This window comes from Pinus tabuliformis, chromosome 5_2 (assembly GCF_031772625.1).
Source record: "Pinus tabuliformis cultivar Carrire ecotype Pingquan chromosome 5_2, CPIR1, whole genome shotgun sequence".
NCBI lineage: Eukaryota > Viridiplantae > Streptophyta > Pinopsida > Pinales > Pinaceae > Pinus > Pinus tabuliformis.
The window spans coordinates 280,353,095-280,378,104 of NC_142306.1; the positions used below are offsets into that span (position 1 = coordinate 280,353,095).

At 35.0% G+C, this 25,010-nt stretch overlaps 1 pseudogene; it reads right to left on the minus strand.

Moving 5' to 3' along the window:
* Positions 1-620: 620 nt before the first annotated feature.
* LOC149158609 (beta-glucuronosyltransferase GlcAT14B-like) lies at positions 621-25,010 on the minus strand (annotated as a pseudogene).

A 25,010-nucleotide genomic window follows, 5' to 3' on the forward strand; every position in this document is an offset into this window, starting at 1 on the left:
TTATAAATTCTCACTATCCAATGAGATTATGTAAATGCTTCCTCCAAGTACTCAAATTTCACATTTTTTATCCCAATTTTGAAAATATATGGTAGTTTAACAAATAATGTGCCACAGTAGAAAATTTTATGGCCACTCTATAATATGTAATAGCTCCAAGGATATTTGATTTATTATCGAAAATAAAGTGCTACAAGAAACCCAAGCACCCCAACTACTAAATGCATAGTTAGAGAGGAAAAATACAAAAATCCAACATACTCAGTCTAGCTTGCAAAAAAATGACATATCAAGATGTACAAAGCTTAAAGGATGCCAAATGTTGCTGGCTATCTTAAAGAGAATGACAAAAGAGATTTAAAACCACAACCTGACATCCACTGGATAATGTTTATGATTGCTGATCATGCCTACAAGAAATAAAAACCATGGTAGATTGTCCCAAGCATCCCAATCCAAAACACCCAATAGTAATAGGATAGAGAGATGAAACATTACTGCCACAAGGCTTTCAATCCCAGAAACCCAAATCAAAACTCCAAGAAGCATTATTCCAACCATAGCTCATTTATCTCTTAACACATGTCAATACACCATCCACCAAGAAAAAATCTATTAATTTATTGACCCATGAGCTCTTTATCCATATTATCAAGTATGAGATCCATTCTATCAAATTTCCTTGAAAAAGGAGGATTTATCCCATTCATTTTTTTGAAATCCTTTAGACCAAGATAATGTGGATGTTGTTGTGGTGGAGTGTACCATGATATAAAATGCAAGTCATGATTTAAATTAGTTTTATGAAAGTCTTGAGCATTACAAATTCCCTTGTGAAAATATCCCTTGGGAGAAGCTATGAAATTCACATAATACATTAGAACAGTCCTAGGAAGATTATCCCAACCCCAAATATAGAATTCAATAAATGCATGAGATAATTCCATCCAAGAAAAAACTTGTGAATAATTTAAATGATGTAGGAACACCCCTTTGTGAAATCCAAAAAACATCTGAATGTTTAACATGTACAATCCAGGATCTATAGTAATTGTTCTAGCCCGTTGATGCTCTTTCCATCCAATGTTATTGGTGCGCTCGATGAAATTAAGACGCATTGGAAAATATGACAAAGTATGAAGCAAAATCATATTGACTAAACAATGGATAATTGGAGGCACTAAGATTTATAAACCAATCCTAATCCTGGCTCTTTTTTGAAACAATTTCTGTAGCATAAAGTGTATTAGTAACCATTGCGGGTCCCTTTTAGGTAACTAAATTTAGCCTTGGTGATCATGTGGACATTGCCAACCTTTGAAAAAATTGGATTTGTTTTCACATCTAAAACGTGGATAGTATGGGTGAGCTATTTGTGGAAGGATATATTCACAAGGCATTAAAATTTTTGATCAGGATTCATGCCAAGAAGGTTGTTATGGAGAAAAAATTGATTTTATGATGTTTTTTTGGTTGGATATCTTGGTCCCTTAGACTGTTTTGGTCTTGTGAACATCATTAAAATTATTCAATTAAATTCAACTCATAGTACGCGAGATCAACCCTCTCTCTTGGAGATGATTCGAGGTCTATATGCACAACATGTTGATTCAATAGATGGTACAATTTCTACAACATTCTCACTAGCCTCTCCCTCTCCCCCTCGACCTTGAAATAAAATAAGAAAATCTAGGCAAAAATCAAATAAGAAAATCTAGGTAGAAGAGGTAGGGCTTCCGTTGATGTGGTAGCAGCAAAGAAGATCTTGGATTCCATGAAAATATCCTTGGTGACCTTGCTCCCCAATCCTTTGAAACAAAAATACAACAGGAGTGGATACACACCATAGTTTGAAACTGAGAAAAGGGTTATAACTAACACCAAAGACGTCATTTCAAAATGAAATATCCATTTCCTCTACATGTTTGCCAACTTGAGATGCATCTTCATCAGGTGCTTTATTCTATTCAACATTGGATTCATTGAAAGAATAAAAAAACAAGGTCCTATTCCGACCAAGAGAGCTTATTAAGCCTACATTGAAACCCTTCAAATGATAGAAGAACTACATTTCCAATGCATAACAAACCCATATTCTAAACCCAAAAAGTAAATGAATGAAATAAAAAACCCAATAATCCCATACTTGAATTCGAAGGTCCAGTAGTTATTTTGTGAAATCCTCCTTTGTGGTTTAAACCCTCAAGAATTTCAATGATCTACTTGATACCCCTATACATTGGCCAAAATCCTTTTCAGATTTAGAATGGCAAATTGAAAATTGCTTTTTCTTAGAGGGAATGGTGCGAAATATTTTATCGATAAAATGGGAGCAAGGAAAAGATTGTCAATCAATTATAGGAGTTCCATGTGATTTATGAAATTAGGTCATAATTGACAATGTATTCCATGCCTGCTTCCACTTTCAGGCATGTAGGTTTTCACGTATTACTTGTACTCTAGAGGCAAAACTACCCACAAGCGTGGAGTGGTTGTTTTTCTGGAACCTTCACGCTTTGTTGTCCACTAATTTGGACTCCCTAAGGAAGAGGAGATAAAAATAAACCACAACATTGAGCACTGTGCTAGAAAGGATGGTCTACAAAGAACTCCCAAGTGTATCACACATAGACCACCATGAGGAGGAAGGTGAGGGGTTTCCAAAACCTTGCATATTGAAACAATTTAGGGTAGGAGACCGACAACTTCACTTTGGAAACCATAATAAAACTTCAATTTCCATAAGGTCTCTAATACCATTGATATGGATCTTGTGGGGGCAAGATATGAGAAGATGAAACACCTATAGATAAAAAGAAAACACATAAATAAATCCTATATTAGAGTAATGAGAAATAGCTACTACTACATTATGGTGGATAAATCTTTCTCTTTACAAAGTTATGCCCAAAGTTTATATCCTTTTGAGATACAATACCATGGGTAATTTCTATGGGTAGATATCATGGTAAATACCATGGGTAACTACCATGGATGGATGTGATTTTCCATTCAGATCACACTATCTACTAGCCACAAGTATTCACTATTGCAACAGAACTAGTAAGCACTAAAAAATAGAAGAATTCTTTATTACCTGGAACTTCATTCTTAGGCTTCTTTGGAATTTCATCCAAGTTTTCCATAGTAGCATGATGGTTTCCCCTCCTCCTTCTATCATTCTATCTTTTATGACAATCACTTCTATAATGACCAAACTTGTGACAATGATAATATTGAAATTCTGATATGTCTCTCTTTCCTTGAGGAGTGGATATTCTTTCTTTAGGTCTTCTTCTTTCATTTCTTCTTCCTCCCTTTCTTATTTGCAAGCCAAGCTTATTTCTTCCTCCACCTTTCTTGAAGCGTGTTGCATAAGCTTGAGAATCACATTCTTCGGATCCTTTGATGTTCCCTCTTAGTATGAGCCTTAATTCTTCTTGAGTACATGCAGTCCATAGTTCATCAAACCTTGGAGCTTATTTTTTGGCACAAATTCCTATTGCAAATTAGTCCCATGATTCAGGTAAACCATTAAGTGTTGTAGACATTAGTTCCTTTTCAAGAATTATTTCAACAATCTCTTGAAGTTGATCTCTAAATTGATAAATCCTCATAAAATATGAGGCTATAGTATCATTCCTTTTATTCAAACATCACAAAGCTCATTCTTTAAACTCATTGCTTGACCAATATTGTTGATAATGTACAAACCAATTAGGGCATCATACATTTTATTTAAAGATTCAAGATTTGTGATATATGGAATCAAATTATCGGTAAAATAATCTACAATGATACTTCTAGTTTTAATTTCATCTTTCTCAATTTTTAATTTATCTTCATCCTTTTCAGTTTCAGTGACCTTGCCCTTCACAATACCCAAGATATCCTCTTTTGAAAGAAGAAGATCAATCCTTGTTTTCCAAGCCCTAAAGTTTGTAGCTCCTTTTAATTTGTTTCCCTCCTTGATATTGTAACACATAGTCATGGAAAAGAAAGTAAACTGTAGATATAGGGTTTTCCTCAAGAGTGGTGTCATACCAAAGCTTATTCAAGAGTGACATGAACATACTTTTTGTCACCAAAGCTCTAATACCATGTTGATATTTCAAGTGCAATAGATACAAGCACAATATTTTTGAAATAATGATGATTACTTCTAACGATATAGATAGTCTTTTAACAAATCTAGTTTATCATTAAGAAGTTACACTTAAAAAATTCAACCATAAAACCATAAAGAAAATAGATATCAAAATGCACAAAGATAACACAATATTTACCCTGGGAAAATCCACTTAGGGGAAAAACCCATTGACATTTTTCTTAGAGAAATTCTTTAATTCAACAAGAGATACACCTAATGTTTCTAGTCAACTATGAGGTCAAATTTACCAACAAAGATCATGGTGAAATCTGGTCTGCAATCCTCAAGAATCCAATTTCCCTGCAACTTGGTATGATTCAATCTACCCTAGGCCAAAATTTGGCCTCCCAGAAATTGCTTAGAAACCTAGAAATTCAGCCTCCCAAATTCCAATCTGCCTAGAAATTCGTCATGCCTAGAATATGTTGCCCATAAACCTATCCACAAAGACATGTGTGAGCTAGAGAGAGATAAAGATGATCTTTATCCTTATTTTCATCATTCTTGTCATTCGCTTGAATGTCCAAATTTTTTATTTCCTATGAGAGGTTGAATGGTGCCTTTCTAGAGGAGGTCAAATGCCTTTATATAGTGTTCTACCTTCATGAATGCGTGTGTCTCTTCATTGGGGCCAACCTGACTTGAGGGAGGGATGAATTGACTATTTTGGAGCAAAAAATTCAAATTTGAAATTTCAAAAGTTTCTCTTTAAATCCAACATGAAGAACAAGTCTTACAATAATTATTTATACATTACAAGGGCTAAAATATAAATTATGGAGATCGACCATAAATACAAAATTCAACAATATATACAAGCCCTCATTGTTTAATCAATCATCACATTTTCTACTATCAATTACTTATATACAGTTTATATATTTTCCACATGGATCTCTTTAAATTCCATATTTTTTGAATATTTTTTGTGAGAACAAACTTTGTTCATCACATCTGGTATGAAAGCTTAGCTGTCTAATCTTGATCCTTGGGAATGAGATCATTGGTTAAAATCTTATTGTCATCAACAACATATTTGTTGGCCCTTTTCCACAACACTATTTTATAGAGATTTCTCAAACATTTTACTAGATTTTTGTATTTTTTCCAAAGAGAAGGGAAAATAATAGAAACTCTATTAAAAGGAAGGAAAATGAATAAATATAAGCCTTGAGATTTCTATTCTTTTTCCCTTATCTTTGGAAAAAAATGTGAAATGTTGTAAAATGCTTGATATATATATATATATATATATATATATATATATATATATATATATATATATATATATATATATATATATATATATATATATATATATATATATATATATGTCATTCATGCAACACATTGTCATCAACATTTAGTCGTCTCAACCTTTCCAAGCTTGTTGTCATGACTGTACCCTTGTGAGTCACCATTTGCTACAAGATGACCATCCATTGTAGTCATTGTACCTACATTTAAAACACATGCAAATCAAATTTGATCCTAAGCAACTATATACACATTTTTATTTTTAGACAAAATGGGTAGTAGGGATTATATTAATAAAAAACAAGGAGAGGGACTTGTTCCCTTACATCTATTTTCTAAAAATGTCAAAACCACTTTAACTAAGTAAACATAAGATTTACTTTTACCAAGACTATATGACCAACTATAACATAAAATATGACAACTATAAACCTTGCAGTAGGATCCCAACAAAAGAATACACTTGCAAAAATAAATTATAGAATAAAATTGGACATAAGACTAAGCTACAGGACCAATAACGACCTTCAGATAGAGCATCGACTGCATTATGTGCTAGGGCCACTTTCGTTTGAACCTCTTGGATGAAGAGACCTCTTATGCACGATAGGAACACTCAAACCATTGTGGACAGGCAACATTCTGCTACTAGAGGAGTAGGAAACTTCCAGTACTGCAACACAAGAGAAGTGCTGGTAAAGTTCTTCCTTCATCCCCTTGAGAGAGTAATCCATTTCAACATGATGAACCAATAATTTTTCTTCCAAGAAAATTTGGAAGGAGCTTCTTTTACATTCCACCATATCTTCCAAGTTTTTAATGGAGGCAATCGAATCTTGAGAAGAATCCAACATTATGTCGATAATTATAGAATGATAAATATTTTTTAGAGGAAAAGAGATTTCCTCATTCCTATGAAGAGATCCCTAAGGTCCAAAGACAGGCACAATATATTTTCCATAAACTTGATCCATGATGCAAATAGAAGTTAGAACCCAAATACCAAACACTCAAGGACACCATGGCAAAAGCATGTTATTCGGGAAGTTTGATAAATAAGAGGAGAAGGGATGCTGACACAAGCCAACCTACAAAAATAATCTTCAAAGATCCATATAGAAATTTCATAAGCTAAGAAACGATGACACAACATCACAACAGGGTCATAGTTGAATTAAATTCATACTCTCACGAAATGTTGCGGTCACTACAATTGAGAGAAGGCACATTAAATCTAGCTTGAAGCAGAATAAATGGATGTGATCACTCAAAGTTGAAGGAATTTGGAGAGGGTGCCAATTGTTTATTGGTGTCTGACACTTAGAGCTGATTATGATAGGATAATTCTAAAATGGAGGCTCTTTCCATCAAAAAATTAAAGTCAGCTTCCAGAGAGACGTCGAAAATTTCATATGTGATCTCCTCCTAAAGAATGAAACCATGTATGACCAAGGAAGGGTGCATGAAGCATTATCCCAATGGGGATTAAAAAAATTAAGAATCTGACCATGACTAAGGAATAGGGGAGATACTCAAAAACTAATTAACTTCAATATCACTTTGATTCATATAGGAGCCTTTTTTGGCAAGTTCATCAACTATTGAATTTAGTTGTTTGTAGACATGGAAGAAATGCACCTCATCAAACTGAGAAATTAGGGCAAGAATTCTTTGACAAAGGGATGAGAATTTTGACTAATTTTCCTCTTATATTTGGTCAATTGGTGTATGACCAACATAGAGTCCCCAAAGACACTGGCTTTAGAAATTTTGATATCGCTGGATAACTCCAAACCTTTCCAAAGAGAAATAAATTATACATGGTTATTTTTTTGTTCCAAGGCCCTAAGCAATCTAAGATACAATTTTTTCATTATGGCCATAAATGACACCTTGCCCCCGCTCTAGCCTCCCCAAAATATACACATATTACTTTCATTATTGTATAGAATTATTTACAACTATACAATTTGTACACCATCAATTTTAATTTTTGCAACAAATAATGAAAAAATTATACGACTTTGATTGTAAAACTAATTAAAATTTTTCATATGCATTGGAAGGCACTATTGAAGGCTCGAAAATCGTTGCCTCAACAATGGGCGATAACCACCCGGTCCAGACCTTGGTTGGCAACTCATTTTCCATTTGGAGTAGTGACTCTGACTGGGGATGATGGGACCAGTTTCCCAATCTATTTTTATGATTATGCAAATGGGGTGATGTTTGAGATTTGGAATAATGCTTATCCTAAAACTAATCTAATTTAAACTAACAATCATGTGTAGTTTATCCTAATATAAAACATTATCTAAATATAACTATCATGAGAGTAACGTGATATATGTGATCTACAATAATGTTTGAAAGCGATTGATAATAAAGATTATTCAATTGCGATGAGAAGTGAATCCATTTAACAATAATCGTTTAGTATAAAAAGTTAACAGAAACGATTGTGAGAGATATATTGCATAAAAATCATTCATGTACTTAGCATAAACTATAGATAATCATCATACAAAAGTGCAATAATGGCAATCAACAATTCAAATTTTCATACATAAACAACTTGAAGATAAGTTATTGCCTGACCCATAAGTAAAAAGAATTAAGAGATAAAAGTACCATTTATAATACGTCCTACTCATATGCTCCAACAATATTGATCTACTTTCAAATCACCCAACATCATCGGAGAGTGCAAAAGTGCAATTTCAGTAGAAGATGTTAAATCAAGTAGAAAATAAATCATGTTCCATTAATTCCACCAAAACTTCCTCAAAGGGACATAAGTGCATGTTTTGAAGATTGTTTTTGATAAAATTTCTGGACCCTTCTCTAAATGCATGAGAAGGGTTTAAATATTAAAACTATAATGCTAAAAATAGATTATTACAAAAATAGTTGAGGAGGTTTAAACAACCTGCCTCAATTTATGAAAAAATAAAATTAAAATTAAAGTAAGCATGGTGACTAACTATGCTCCATTCAATCCTTCAGGTCGCAGATATCCACCATAGGCTTCATCTGTGTAGTCCAGTCGACTTCAGCTTTCAACTGTCCATCCAATACGGCATTGGTTAGTGTTGGCACCATTTTCTTGGCAAAAGTGGTTAGGCATCGCAGGGTCATCCAATGGCTGTGAGGCTTGACCAAATGTTGCCAATATGCCTCCAAGTCTAGCCTGGTCATTTGCCTTATCACTTCTGCTTTATCTTCCGCTGCCTATTTCCATTATTGTTCGAGTTTTTTTGCATTTGGAAGGAACCCTGGAATGGACTTTGCTACTAGATTGGCACCATGCAAATTCTCATTTATATTTAAAATGATAATATTTGTTGTTTCCGTCGTGTCCGTTGTTGCCTTTTCTGCTTCTTTTACTCGAGAATCCCAATTTGCAAACATAATTTCCTTATGTGATTCTTCTAGTTTGAGCAGGTCAACTTTTCTCCCCTCCTCTGTATTTTTCACTGGCAATGTGATCAGAGACCTTTTTAAAGATCTCATCATATTCAAGTCACATTTCTACGACTTGACTTGTTAGTTTATCACTTGTTTCACAATAATATTTCTAGCTTGAAATCTCCTAGCACAGTAATTCTATCTGATGTGTCAACTGGGAATTAAGTGCTAGTGATTTGGTGATAAATTGATCAAGTTTTGGATCGTCTTTATGAAGATCAGTTATTTCCTGCACCTGTGCTTCCTTCTCGGCTAAGCTGATTCGATGTTCTATTTGCATCTTTTCAAATTCTTGTTGAAGCTTGGCCAACTGTATCCCTGCCTGCTGGTTGGATTTAACTTGTTGTAACTATTGTTCGAGTGACGTTATTTTATTTTCCTTTTATCTAAGCAACGTTTGGACTTCTGTTGCTTTGACTGTGGTTGATGTATCATAACCGCCTGCAAACTACAAGAGTCTAGTTAAGTTGGCGGATGGATCAACTGGCGAATCCTTCCATAGAACATCCATTAGTTCGTTTTCGGGGGTAGTAGTAGCTATAGAGTACAATTTTCTTTTCTTTCATTGCCTTTTCACCACGACCTTATGCTCTGGGCTATAGAATACATCCAGAAGGGGTATTTCTTCAATTTTCATAACTATCTCGGTGGTGGGGGTGACAAGGGTATGCTCTACTTCTGGTTCATTTGTAGTATCTTCTACTGTAATTTCCAGAGTTGTATTGCCTTGTAGCATTTGTAGCTCTAGCAGCTATTCCTCTATATTAATAATTTTATTAAAATTATCCCACTCTTCCTCTAAATCAATTACCGTGGGTTTTATTGTTTGTGCAAAGGTAGTAGGGATTTCAACTTGCTTGCTAGTTGAAGCTTGTTCAACTATCTTTTGCGTAGATTGGGTTGTATCCTCGATGTTCTTACTTTTTCCGTTCTATGATGAATGGTGTGATTCCCTGATAGATTCTTCTTGAGACTCTGGAGTACCCCAGAATCAGATTTGGATTTTTCTTTGGAGTCGCCTTCTATAATCATGCTGGGAGTAGGCTCCCTTATTTGTTCAATTGACAATTGGTATAATGGGACCATTGCGAACCTTATTTCTCTGTAACTATAAAACTTTTCCAGATCTTCATGGTCAAAAAGTAGTTGGGCCATGTGTTTCACCTCTGAAAAGGTATTTTTCTGCAAAAATATATCATCAAAAGTATCCTCCTCATTGGTGAATACTTTTATTTTCACCATGGTGGTGAAATTCTTGACTATTCCAAACGGATCATACTGTCGTCTAGGGAATTTGGGTAATTGCAGAGATAGCATGTTCTCTGCTTATTTTAATGCGTGTCCTAGGTTGTGTAGTGAAAATGCTCCACATTGTACAGGGAATGTAGGCCAAATGGCCTTCTTTGACTCTTTCAATGTATGGCTCATTCCTCCCTCAGTACATGTCTAATAGGCTATTTCCCTAGCCATCAATTTATCTGGAACATAGTATGGGAGGATGTGGGGGGAGGTGATGCTGCCAAAAACTCTGATATATGTAAATGTCTCCTCCCCGAACCATCTGGCCACTGGGAGGATGTCAACTTCAGCTTCTTGAGAAAATCTGGGAGCGTCTCGATTATACAGTCGCTTGTAAATAGGAAGCATAACTCCATGGAAAATCTTGAAAAAATATAGTTGAAAATTGGATTCCCACATGACCTTGTGGTACACATGAATGGGAAGCGGATTTTGAATAGTCCATTTCCATCCCATGATGGGGAACTTTGAACTAAAACAAATAGCGTCCATAACATAGGTGCTCATTAAAAATGGAGGGTAAACCCTTGAAGCAATGCTTCTTCTCCTTCTATACTCGATAATTGCTTTTACTAAATTATCTGACAAGATTTGGGCCCAATTCATGATAGTTGCGTTAATGAATGCTTCTATTAACAACAACCAATCCGGGGAGAACTTGGTACTATCAGGTCTACCAAATAGTTGACATAACATAGCCACAAAAAAACTATAAAGGGGGCAAATAGATGCAGTAGTGTACATACCATTTTTGTCTTTCTTGAACTTCTCTTCATTATTCGACAAGGCACGGGTGAAATCCGTTGGGTCGTTGTTCTCTTTAACAAACTTTTCTACAAATTGCTTGTTGTATATGACCTGTGGCTCTGGTAGGTGGTACCAGGGAAAATTTTAAGAACCCCCCTTAAATTTATAAATATAATAAATGGGCGAATCTCCATGGTATATAGGAAAAATGGAAGGCGATTTTATCAATAATATAATATGTATATATAATTTTTTGGCGAATCTCTCACCAAGCATGGCGAATATTTTACTCAAATAGAAAATCTTGTAAGATCTTGGCGAGTCTTTCACTAAATAATAAAACTTTGTAAAGTCCTAGTGAATCTTAGCATAGGCTACATGCTGGTTTAATTCCCCCATTTAAATAGGCTACATTCCAGGTGAATACCATGGGTCAATACCATGTGCCATTTTGGTGAATACCATGGGTCAATACCATGTGCCATTTTTATTTTTATTAATTCTAATATTAGGGTTAATAATGGTTTTTTGCATGGTATTAATAACAATCTAGTCCATGGTATTTGTCCCATAGTATTTTGGCCATAGGTTTCACCTAAATATAACCCATTTTTTGAGTGTTCCTAAATATAAGGTGACTTATGGAGTAAATATAAAAAAATGTTTTATTTGTTTACCATACCTCTCGTTTATTTATATCTTTATTAATTTACCATACCTCTTTTACAAATATGGTATTTGACCCATAGGATTCACTTAAATAAAACCTCTTTCTTGAGCCTTCATAAATAGAATGAGGGTTATGGACTAAATATAAAAAGAGGTTTTATTTATTTACGATATGTCTAGTTTATTTATATTTTTATTTATTTACCATACCTTTTGAGTAAGTATAAAAAGACGTTTTATTTATTTACCATACCTCCACTTTACTTATATTTTTATTTGTTTACACCCTTACATGTATATAAGGTGACTTATGGAGTAAATATAAAAAATGTTTTATTTATTTACCATACCTCTCATTTATTTATATTTTTATTAATTTACCATACCTCTTTCATAAATATGGTATTTGGCCCATAGGATTCACTTAAATAAAACCTATTCTTGAAAATGGGCGAATGGAAGGTTGTAAGTCCTAATTTCAAGGGCTAAATTTACCTTTTTTACCCTCTCCCTTAAAATAAGGTGGGCTATTTGAGGTGATTTGTAAAAATGTACTATGATACAAAATATTCGCCCACTAAAAATTTAAAACCCCTTAATTTCGCCAAAGGGCGAACATTCGCCCCTAAAATTATCCTTGGGTGGTACATAAGCTGTAAACTGTCCGAGGTAAAATATACGATGCCCCCTTGGCTTCTCATCATGAATTGTCTATCTGAAATATCTACTTCATCAATAAACCATTTTACCATATTAGTATAAGGGATTATCTTTAGCCGAGTATCTATGCATTGCAAAAACGAGCAGACCATCTCTAGCATGGAAGAGTCTGAGGAATATTAGCCATAAACTGTAACATTTGTTTCCATAATCCTCAGTTGTTCCTCCTCCAGTATGTTGTACATAGTCTCCCATGTAGAGGTTCCTCCCTCTCTGCTGCATGTGGTGTCTGTGAATAAGGGAGTCATCTCTATCTTCTCAGAGGCTACAACCTTTCCTTTCTTCCCTATTCTTCTCAACGCTTTGCTCTGCAGGTTTTTCCTGAAATGAAGAACAAAAGCTATCAGACACTCAAAGATGAATGTAAAAATGCAATAAAGTTGATAGCTTGTAAATGTGATAAAAGAAGCATTATTTGAATGCACGTAACAAGATATCGTATCAAGCTAAATGGATTTTCACACATAAATGTAGTTATTTCCCACTAATGCTCACTAATGATTCGTTATCCCTTAGCTTTATTTCTCATAAATTTTTGTGTCGAAAAACGAGATGAAAGTTTTTTAGGGTATCGAGCCATTATACTACGATGATAGCGATTGTGTGATTTGCGAAGCAATATCACAGAGCACAATATCGCAAGGTGTACCTTTTAGCATTCTTACCTCTTGCTGTGTGTCTGTGAGATGCGAGCTATCCATTAGTTATTTCACGTATGGTTACTTACTAGGCTCATTTTAGGCAATAGACTTGACGGACTAGAAATATTTGCTTTTAATACTTTACAATGTGGATCCAAGCGCAAATCGCATATTGCAATATCGACTTATGGTAAGTGCAAAGTGTTTGCTTACTCAAAATGTGATGCGATAAAAGCCAAAGCGCCATCGCGATTTCGCAACTCACAAACCTTGCTATATCATATTTAGGAGAGAACTCTTTATAGGTTGTGTTATGCGATGCAAGACTTAAGCCTAAAAAGTTTAAGGACTTTTGTTTTTGTCAGATTTTATGATAATTTAGACCATGGAGCCCTTATTTTAAACGCTTTTCTTGATTTTGGAGGTTTTTAGAAAGTTCCTTTAGTGGGTTTTTTAGACGTACTATATATGAAAATGTGAGTTTTTAGTAGTTCCCAAAAAGGTCTTGATTGTTATTTTGATTTATTCAAAAAATAAAAGAAATGACTGAATGCTAAGTTTTGTTTTTTGAATAAAAATTTTGAAGGGTCCCCATTTAGTTAATGTAATGTTAACTACTATTATTACTAAATGGGGGGTTTGTGAATACCACAACAATTGGCGATTCACTTGGAAGAACCAGTTATCTCTGAGAGTTTTTTGAATTTTCTAAAACTTCCAAATAAAGATAGTTTTGAAAATAAACATATTATATGGAATATAAGGTAAGAATTATTGCTTTCGTAATAAAACAATCATCTACCTAACTACCATTCTTTTGACTATTCTTTTCTTATAAAAAGTAACATTGTCTACATTAGGCTTTACTTGGGTTTTTAAATATAAATCCATGAGTCTCTCCCCAGATTGGTTTTTGGTTTACTCCATTGTCATAGGTAGAGCCTCTACTGCCAGCAGGCATTCATAGCCTTGATAGGGTTACCTTTTAACCAGCAATGACCCAGTATTCCACTTAAATTAGAATGTTATTTTAAAGGTAAGTTCGTAAGTATACTTATTTCTTTCTTTATTTCCTGGAGTAATTCATTTGTTGCTTCAGCTTTTCATCTGTATTTCCTAAAGGACAATGTCTTGTTTTGGTGACCAATATTGACAATGCCATTCACTTGATTCATAACTTAATTGAACAAGCTAGCTCGTGATGAGACCCCTTGTCTTTTGATTATTATAATCATAAGCCATTACCTTGTTTTGGTAATGTCAGTTCAGATATAATCTTATGATCATGGTAAGCTGGCTCTTCATGAGACCTCTTATCCCTTAAGTTTAAGTATATTTTAGAATTACACTCTAAAAATGAAAACTGAGTAAGTGGGGAGGATCATTGGCCCCTTAAGAGGTTTTGGACGACAACTGTAGAGTTTTTAGAGATGCCTTCCTGGAGAGAGACTTTGCTTTGTATAGATACTTTTCTAGACTGATATAGAGTAGTTTCTCTTTCAATGTTAAGTTTCATCAAAATCAAATAATTTAAGGAGGTAGACAGTCAATTTAAAAGCAATCAAACTTAACTATACATTTCATATGTGAAGATTACTTTCATAAAAATCTTTACTTATACAAGCAAAAAGTCAAAATTAAGAAGAGAAACTTATTCTTTGTAAAACCAAAAGTAAATGTTTTCAACTTGTATTATTTTTTCAAAAGATAATTAACTAAAGACTATAATATACAGTGAACATAAGAGATCATCTTCTATGGAAAGTATTTCTTTAGGACTTGCCCATTAACAGGTAGAGATTCTCTCTTACCTGCCAAATCTTGTAACAGAAAAGTTGATGGGCCTATTAACCCGACAATCTGGAATGAGCCAAGCCACATTCGCTAGAACTTGGTATACTTGCCTTTCTCTTCGTGGGCTTTATCCCATTTTAATACTAAGTCTCCGAGTTGGAAATTTTTTGAAGATTCAAAATTTGAATCAGAGGACGCTTTGACTAACTACTGATGATGTGCATGGGTAATTCTAGCCTTCTCTCATTCCTCTTCAAGTTTAAGGATTTTTAATTATCTAAGTTGCATAGATGAGTAAGGAGTTTCTTTGTTGAATTGAACCAAGGAAAATGAGGGAATAACTACATTTTTTGGTAAGACAACTACTTTCCCATAAACCATATTAAAAGTAGAAATGCCAATGGAGGTTTTATGAGTTATTCGATTTGCCCATAGAGCAAACACTAAAGATTTATGCCAGGTCTTTTGACTTTGATCAATAGTTCGTTTAGTAATCCTAATAAGGTTTTTATTTTTGGATTCAGCTAACCCATTTCCTTGCGGCTAATACTTAGTAGAATATTTAAGTTTAAATCCTCTTTTAAGAGCAAACATTGTCATAGCATTGCCCGAAAAATAAGATGCATTATCAAACATTAAGGCAGAAGATAAGCCAAACCTGGTGATGATACATTGATCTATAAATTCAATAATGTTCTCAGAGTTGGCTACCTTGAGTGGAATTGATTCTACCCACTTGGTGAAATAATCAGTGGCTATAAGGATATATTTATGTTATTTAGAAGAATGAGGAACGATCTCACCTATTATGTCCAATCCCCATTGTTCGAATGGTTGATCAATGTTGATTGGCTGTAACAGTAATGTTGGTTTCTTCTATCTTTCGGAAATTGTTTGACAAATCTTACATTTCCTTACATAATTGTGTGCATCTTTAAATAAAGTTGGCTAGTAATAGCCAACACGCAGGATTTTATGTGCTATAGCATCCCCTCCAAAGTGCCTGCCGACTGGTCCATCGTGAAGTTCTTGCAATACTCTCTCTGCTTCAAAATTTTCAAGACATCTAAGCAAAACATAATCACAATTCATTCTAGACAGCACATCATTGACAATTTGATATTGTTTAGCTTTCAGTCTTAAGACCCTTTTCTTTGTGTAATTCAAATGTGGAGGGGCATATCCATTTTTAAGTAGAATATAATATCAACATATCTTGATTCAGTGTCGTTAAGGCTTACCTCATAGATTTGTACCTCGTCACCTGAATGTTGTAATTCTGATATATTTGATGCTCCTGCCAACATCTTGCAAAAAACTTGACTTTTTACAATGTTTGCTGATTTGATTTCAATGTCATATTCTTGCAGAGCTCTAATCTAATTTTCTCTCTTTTCACCCACATCCCTTTGTATTAGAATATTTCTTACTACTGGGAATGGTACTATCAACTTGGTGTGGGTTTTAAGAAGAAAAGGTCTGAAGTGTTTTATTGATTTGAAAACAGCGTAAGCTTTTTTTTCAACATCTGAGTAATTTAATTCAGATCCCTGTAAATTTGAGCTAAAGAAAGAGGTTGGGGCTTTAAATTTTTCTTGATTTACTTGTGTCAATATGGCTACGTATGATTTCTTAGAAGAGAAAGTGTACAAAACTAAATGATTGGAAAAATTCGTTGTTGCTAAAGATGGGGCGTTTATGATTGCTTGTTTTATCAAGCTAAAAGCTTCATGTTCCAAATGACCCCATTTAAATAGATAATTTTTCTTTATCATGGCTTGAAGGGGTAATACAATTCTTGAGAAGTCAGGGACAAATATTTTGACAAAATTTATTTGACCAAGGAAAGATTGCATTGATTTCTTGTTATGGGGTAAAGGTATTTCAGAAATTTCTCTAATTCTGTATGGGTCAATATGAATTCCTGTTTTGGACACAATAAATCCAAGAAGTTTTCCTTCACTTAATGCGAAAAAAGACTTCTTGGGGTTAAAAGAAATTCCATAACTTTGACAATGTTTAAAGATTTGTTTCAGATCTCTTAGATGATTACTACGTTTTTTGGAATACACAGTTATATCATCTAAGTCTATTACCACTGACCTGTTTACTAAACCTTTGAAGGAAATGTCCATGGATTTTTGGAAAGTGGCACCAACATTGATTTGTCCAAATGGCATCTTTTGATAGGCATAAGTGCCCCATTTTAAACTGAATGTAGTTTTCAGCTAATCATCTGGATGGACCAAGACTTGATTGTAACTTGAGAAGCCATCTAGAAAGGACATTAGTTCTAAGCATGCAACTGATTGCAATATCTGTTCCATAGGAGGCAATGGAAAATTGTCCTTTTGACAAGCTTTGTTGAGATTGCGAAATTCTATACAAATCTGAATATCACCATTCTTCTTTCTGATTAGGACGAGATTGGAGACCTACCTAGAATGCTTGAGAAGAAAAATAATCTTGGCTTTCAGTAGTTTATTTAAGTCAGACTTAATCTGACTTTCCAAATTAGGATGGATTTTCCTCAATTTCTGCTGAACGAGTTTTTCATCAGAAGTCAAAGGAATAGTATGTTGAATAATTGAAGTGTCATAGGTTTTAAGATCGTCATAATTCCAATCAAATACATTCTTATATTGTTTCAACACACATATAAAAGCTAATTTCTCTTCTGATGTAATTCTAAGACCCAGATTAATGTTTTGTGGTTTTGTGTCAGTTCCAAGATTGATCAATTCATACCTCAGAGTTGAACTCTGAATTTTTGAATTAGTAGATCATTTAAATCTATCTTTGAGGTCATATAAATCTTCCAACTTAACTATGGATTTCGGTATAACATTGTTTGTGGTTTCTTGTTTCAGTTGGTCATCATGCTAGTCTTCATCAATTATCTAGTCATCAAAAGAGCCTTCTCAAGTAAGGAAACTTACAATATTCAAATCATTATTAAAGACTCTTCAGTTGGTGATATTATCAGGAATAGAAGGCCTAAAAATTAATTCAACGGAAAATCAATCTGGGTTGTAATCTTCTGGTGGAATAAGCTTGGAAGCCACATTAGCTAGGAGATCAACACTAGCATTTTGGAGTCTTGGAATGGGGGAAATATTAAACGCTGTAAAATGTGAGGTCAGGTCTTGGAAAAATGATTGATAGTGCTTCAAATGTCCCAACAAACAACGTATAGTATTTCTTACTTGCCTAATGACAATTTCAGAATCTCCAAACACTTGGAGGTATTTGATATTAAGACCAATTGCTTTATACAAACCTTGAACCAATGCTTCATATTCAGCAACATTGTTTGTGCAATCAAATTCAAGTCTGCATGCTAACATAGTCTTTTCTCCCTCTGGGCTAACTAATATGCATCCTGCCCCTGCTCCATCATTGGATCGAGATCCATCAAAAAATAATTTCCAAAATAAAGATTTATTTACAAGTTTATCTACAAAATTCACACATTTAGAAATGTCTGTTTGGGAATAATGTTCGATTTGAGATACAACAGAGTTTTCTAAGAAAGGTGAAGTATGGGCATTGAAATTCCATAGGAATGACTCAACAGAATAATTTTCGATTATCTTGTTTCTATATGCTACTGGCTCATTTTCTCCTTCCAGCTCTGTTACTATATACTTTTGATGTTTCTCTCGGTCAACACTTATTTGATTTGGCTTATCGTTATAGGGAAGCCACATGTGAGACCAGTCAGTTGCGAAGTAACCATGAAATTTTTCTGACCAGTCCTTACTAAGGATTAAGCCATAGAATTTAGGAATATCAGCTACATGTATATCAATGATTTGACAAACTTTTGTGTTTGATGAAAGTCTTATGGTTACTTAATTAAGTTCTCCAACAACTTCGACTTGAGACCAATCTAATTGTACTATCCGTACTGCAGATTTCTGAGGCTGAACATTTAACTTATCACAGACTGTTCTAGGAAAAATGTTAGATGAAGCACCAGAATCGACTAAACAATTGTGTAAGTTCTTATTAAAGACTTCAAAAGTAAGGAGAAACAGAGGAGTATGGGATTTAGATCTTTCGCCAATTAGAGCGATGTCAATTGGATCAATTTTACTTGAAGAAGTGTTAGGAGGTCTTCCCATTTCTTGAGCAACCTGTGACATTACTGCAGTAGGAAGTGGTGTAGTGGGTACTGCTTTGAGTTATTGCAGAAGTAGCTTACGCTAATGTTTTAATTTACTGAGCTCATGAAAGGTGATGTTTTCCCTAGTTTTCTTTATATCATCAATAATATTGTATTCCATTTCGTCTGAAACTATCAGAGTCTTAGGTGAAGGTGAAGAATGCAATTGGGTAGGGTTTGTTTGAGTGGATTTCGGTGAAGATTTCATTTCAACGATTTTATCTTTGGGAGGTGGCATTGAAGTTTTCAGTTTTGAATTTGATTGGGGTGGGTCAAGCTGATTTCTACTTCTAGTAGCAACACACAGTGCTTCTTGATTTTCCTCGTTGGGAAGGATAAAATCCTACATCCCTTGTAATTCTGCTATTTCTTCATCATCCGTTTGTTCTTCATTTGAAACCTCTTCCTCATATCCATCTGATTCAGTGTTTGATATAGCATTCAGAGGTTTAGGATCAGTTGGGGAATTCCTTTTAAAAGGTCTAAAAGGTTTTTTGGAGGAAGTTTTTGCTAATTGTTTTTTTATGTCAACCATTTCGTTAGACATGGTCTTAATGACTTTTTGTAATCCTTCTAGATCAAAAGGATCCTTTGGTGGTTTCTTCCTAGAGTCATCTCTGAAGGTTACTTTCTTATATTTTATTTCTTCTAATGCAGTTTTATTTTCTATGGCTAGAATGTGTTTTTCCACAGCTATTGCTTCTTTCATATTTTCTGCTAACATTGGTTTGGCAGCTATATCAACAAAGATGGTTGTGTTTGAAGGTAGAGCAGAAATGAACCATTCATTTGGACCTCATTTCTATGCTTGGATGTTGTAGGTATTTTATTTAATAGCTTATTGAAGTGAGAGTTGAAGTCCTTGATAGGTTCTTTAGGTCCGACTTTCAAATTGGAGAGATCATTGATCAGAGTTGTTGTAGATCTATCATCTCCAGATTTAGTTAAAATTTTCTCTTGAAAAGAATCCCAACTATTAATAGAGCCTGATGGTTATGAAAAGTACCATGATCCTACTGCTCCTTGTAGAGTATACGGGAATAATCTTACAACTGGATCTTCTTCTGCTACTCCATTCAAATTAATGGACAACATGAAATTATTTATATGTTCTTCAGCTAGCGGGCCATTATAAGGATTGAATTTAGGTAACCATTTCTCTGGATGTGCTAGCAATTGGGATAAAGGTCTAGCCATTCTAACAGCTGCTGGGTTGGTCCATGGCCTGGGAGGATTCTGTGCCATTGTTGGGATGTGAGCAGAAGAGGGTGTAGCAGTGGTTGAAGTGAGTGGGTAGACAAAGGTGTAGCTCCTGTACCTGTGTGAATCACGATCTAGAATTGGGAGGCAGATGTGTGACTTTGTGATGTTATAGATGGAATGGATGTAGATGATGAAAGAACCTTGTTGTGAGACTCAGATGGTGTTTTCTTAGCTTTCTTACGACTTGGTAGAGGGAATTCAAATGGTGGGATTCCAATTTTTTCACTTTGTGCTCTAGTTACTCATGTAGATGGGGTAAATTTTGAAGTGACATTGCCTAGGGATAACTCATATTATTCTTGAGATATAGAAATCTCATGCAATTTATGAATCAAAGATTGTACTTCAAGGGGTTCAGAAGAAGAACTGTCTGGCTTGTTTATGATTTCAACAGTGGGCTGTGTATTTTTCTTTGCAACTTCTCACTTGGGATTAGGATATTTAGAATGCGAACGAGAAGTTGGAGGTGACGGTGAGGGATTTTTACTCTTAGAATGGCCTGTAGATTTAGATTTACTTGTCATTCACAGTCAGGCCCTCCTTCTAGCGCCAAAAATGTTGAAGGCTCGAAAATCGTTGCCTAAACAATGGGGGATAACCACTCGGTCTAGACCTTGGTTGGCAGCTCCTTTTCCATTTGGAGTAGTGGCTCCGACTGGGGATGATGGGACCAATTCCCAATCTATTTTTATGATTGTGCAAATGGGGTGATGTTTGACATTTGGAATAATTATTATCCTAAAACTAATCTAATTTAAACTAACAATCATGTCCAATTTATCCTAATCTAAAACATTATCTAAATATAACTATCTCGGGAGTAACGTGATATATGTGATCTACAATAATGTTTGAAAGCGATTGATAATAAAGATTATTCAATTGCGATGAGAAGTGAATCCATTTAACAATAATTGTTTTGTATAAAAAGTTAGCCATAACGATTGTGAGAGATATATCGCATAAAAATCATTCATTTACTGAGCATAAATTATAGGTGATCATCATACAAAAGTGAAATAATGGCAATCAACAATTCAAATTTTCATACATAAACAACTTGGAGATAAGTTATTGCTTGACCCATAAGTAAAAGGAATTAAGAGATAAAAGTACCATTTATAATATGTCCTACTCATATGCTCCAACAATATTGATCTACTTTCAAATCACCCAACATCATCTAAGAGTACAGAAGTACAATTTCAGTAGAAGATGTTAAATCAAGTAGAAAATAAATCATGTTCCATTAATTCCACAAGTACTTCCTCAAAGGGACATAAGTGCATGTTTTGAAGAATGTTTTTGATAAAATTTTTGGACCCCTCTCTAAATTCATGAGAGGGGTTTAAATATTAAAACTATAATGCTAAAAATAGATTATTATAAAAATAGTTGAGGAGGTTTAAATGACCTGCCTTAATTGATGCAAAAATAAAATCAAAATTAAAGTAAACAGGGTGACTAACTATGCTCCATTTGATCCTTCAGGTCGCAGATATCCACCATAGGCTTCAGTTGTGTAGGCCGGTCGACTTTAGCTTTCAACTATCCATAGAATACGACATCAGTTAGTGCTGGTGCTATTTTCTCGGTAGAGGTGGCTAGGCATCACAGGGTCATCCATTGGTTGTGAGACTTGACAAAATGTTGCCAATATGCGTCCCAGTCTAGCGTAGTCATTTTCCTTATCACTTTCGCTTTGTCTTCCGCTGCTTGTTTCCATTGTTGTTCAAGCTGTTTTGCATCTGGAAGGAACCCTAGAATGGACTCTGCTACTAGATTGGCACCATGAAAATTCTCATCTATATTTTCTATGATAATGTTTGATGCTGCCACCACATCCGTTGTTGTCTTTTCTGCTTCTTTTAGTCAAGAATCCTAGTTTGGAAACATAATTTCCTTATGTGATTCTTCTAGTTTTGGCAGGTCAGCTTTTCTTCCCTTCGTATTTTGCGAGGCAATGTGATCAGATACATTTTTAAAGATCTCATCATATTCAAGTCACATTTCTGCGACTTGACTTGTTATTTTATCACTTGTTTTGTAATAAGATTTCCAGTGTGAAATCTTCTGGGACAATAATTATTTTTGATGTGTCAACTGGGATTTAAGTGTGAGTGCTTTGGTAATAAATTGATCAAGTTTTGGATCGTCTTTATGAAGATCAGTTATCGCCTACACCTGTGCTTCCTTCTCGGCTAAGATGATTCAATGTTCTATTTGCATCTTTTCAAATTCCTGTTGAAGCTTGGCCAACTGTATCCTTGCCTATTGGTCAGATTTAACTTGCTGTAACTATTGCCCAAGCGAAGTTATTTTATTTTCCTTTTCTCTAAGAAATGTTTGGACTTCTGCTGCTTTGTCTATGGTCACTGTAGCATAAGCACTTGCAAACTGTGAGAGTCTAGTTAAGTTGGCAAATGGATCAACTGACGAGTCCTTCCATAGAACATCCATTAGTTCATTTTCTGGGGTAGTAACAACTATAAAGTTGAATTTTCTTTTCTTTCTTTGCCTTTTCACCATGGCCTTATGTTGTGGGCTATAGAATACATCCAGAGGGGGTATTTCTTCAATTTTTGTAACTATCTTGGAGGTGGGGGTGATAGGGGTATGGTCTACTTTTGGTTCATTTGCAGTTTCTTCCACTGTAATTTCCAGAGCTGTCTTGTGTTGTAGCGTTTGTAGTTCTGGCACCTTTTCCTCTATATTAAGACTTTTATTAAAATTATCCCAATCTTCCTCTAAATCAATTACCGTGGGTTTTATTGGTTGTGCAAAGGTAGTAGGGATTTCAACTTGCTTGCTAGTTGAAGCTTGTTCAACTATATGGGTAGTAACAACTATAAAGTCGAATTTTCTTTTCTTTCTTTGCCTTTTCACCATGGCCTTATGCTGTGGGCTATAGAATACATCCAGAGGGGGTATTTCTTCAATTTTTAGAAATATCTTGGAGGTGGGGGTGATAGGGGTATGGTCTACTTTTGGTTCATTTGCAGTTTCTTCCACTGTAATTTCCAGAGCTGTCTTGTGTTGTAGCATTTGTAGTTCTGGCACCTTTTCCTCTATATTAATACTTTTATTAAAATTATCCCAATCTTCCTCTAAATCAATTACCATGGGTTTTATTGGTTGTGCAAAGGTAGTAGGGATTTCAACTTGCTTGCTAGCTGAAGCTTGTTCAACTATATTTTGTATAGTTTGGGTTGTATCCTCGATGCTCTTGCTTTTACCATTCTGTGATGAGTGTTGTGATTCCCAAATATATTTTTCTTAAGGCTCTGCTCCAGAATCAGATTTGTATTTTTCTTTGGGGTCACCTTCTATAGTCACGCTGGGAGTAGGCTCCCTTATTGGTTCAATTAACAATTGGTCCAATGGGACCATTGCGAGCCTTCTTTCTTTGTAAATGTAAAACTTTTCTAGATCTTCATGGTCAAAAAGTAGTTGGTCCATGTGTTTCACCTCTGAAAAGGTATTTTCTGCAAAAATATATCATCAAAAGCATCCTCCTCATTGGTGAATACTTTTATTTTCACCATGGTGGTGAAATTCTTGACTATTCCAAATGGGTCATATTGTCGTCCAGGGAGTTTGGGTAATTGTAGAGATAGCATGTTCTCTACTTCTTTTAACGTGTGTCCCAAGTTGTGTAGTGCAAATGCTCTGCACTATATAGGGAATGTAGGCCAAATGGCCTTCTTTGACTCTTTCAATGTATGGATCATTCCTCCCTCAATACATGTCTGATAGGCTACTTCCCTAGCCATCAATTTATCTAGAACATAGTATGGGAGGAGGTGATGCTGCCAAAAACTCTGATATATGTAATTGTCTGCTCCCCGAACCATCTGGCCATTGGAAGGATGTCAACTTTAGCTTCTTGAGAAAATTTGGGAGTGTCTCGATTATACAGCCGCTTGTAAATAGGGAGCATAACTCCATGGCAAATCTTGAAAAAATATGGTTGAAAATTGGATTCCCACATGATCTTGTGGTACACGTGAATGGGAAGTGGATTCTGAATAGTCCATTTCCATCCCATGATGGGGAACTTTGAACTAAAACAAATAGTGTCCATAACACAGGCACTCATAAAAAATGGAGGGTGAACCCTTGATGCAATGCTTCTTCTCCTTCTATACTCGATAATTGTTTTTGCAAAATTATTTGACAAGATTTGGGCCCAATTCATGATAGTTGTGTTAACGACTGCTTCTATTAACAACAACCAATCCCGCGAGAACTTGGTACTATCAGGTCTACTAAACAGTCGACATAACATAGCCACAACAAAACTATAAGGGGGGAAAATAGATGCAGTAGTGTACATACCATTTTTGTCTTTCTTGATCTTCTCTTCATTATTCAACCAGGCACGGGTGCAATCCGCTGGGTCGTTGTTCCCTTTAACAAACTTTTCTATGAATTGTCTATTGTAGATGGCATGTGGCTCTGGTAGGTGGTACATAAGCTGTAAATTGTTTGGGGTAAAATATGTGATGGCCCCTTGGCTTCTTGTCCTGAATTTTCTTTCTGAAATATCTGCTTCATCGATAACCCATTTTACCATATCGGTATAAGGGATTATCTTCGGCCGAGTAACTATGCGGTGCAAAAACGAGTAGGCCGTCTCTAGCATGGAAGCGTCTAAGAAATCTCGGCCATCAAATGTAACATTTGTTTCCATAATCCTCGGCTGTACCTCCTCTAGTATGTTGTACATAGTCTCCCATGTAGAGGTTCCTCCCTCTCTACTGCATGTGGTGTCTGTTAACAGGGGAGTCATCTCTATCTTCTCATAGGCTGCAACCTTGCCTTTCTTCCCCAT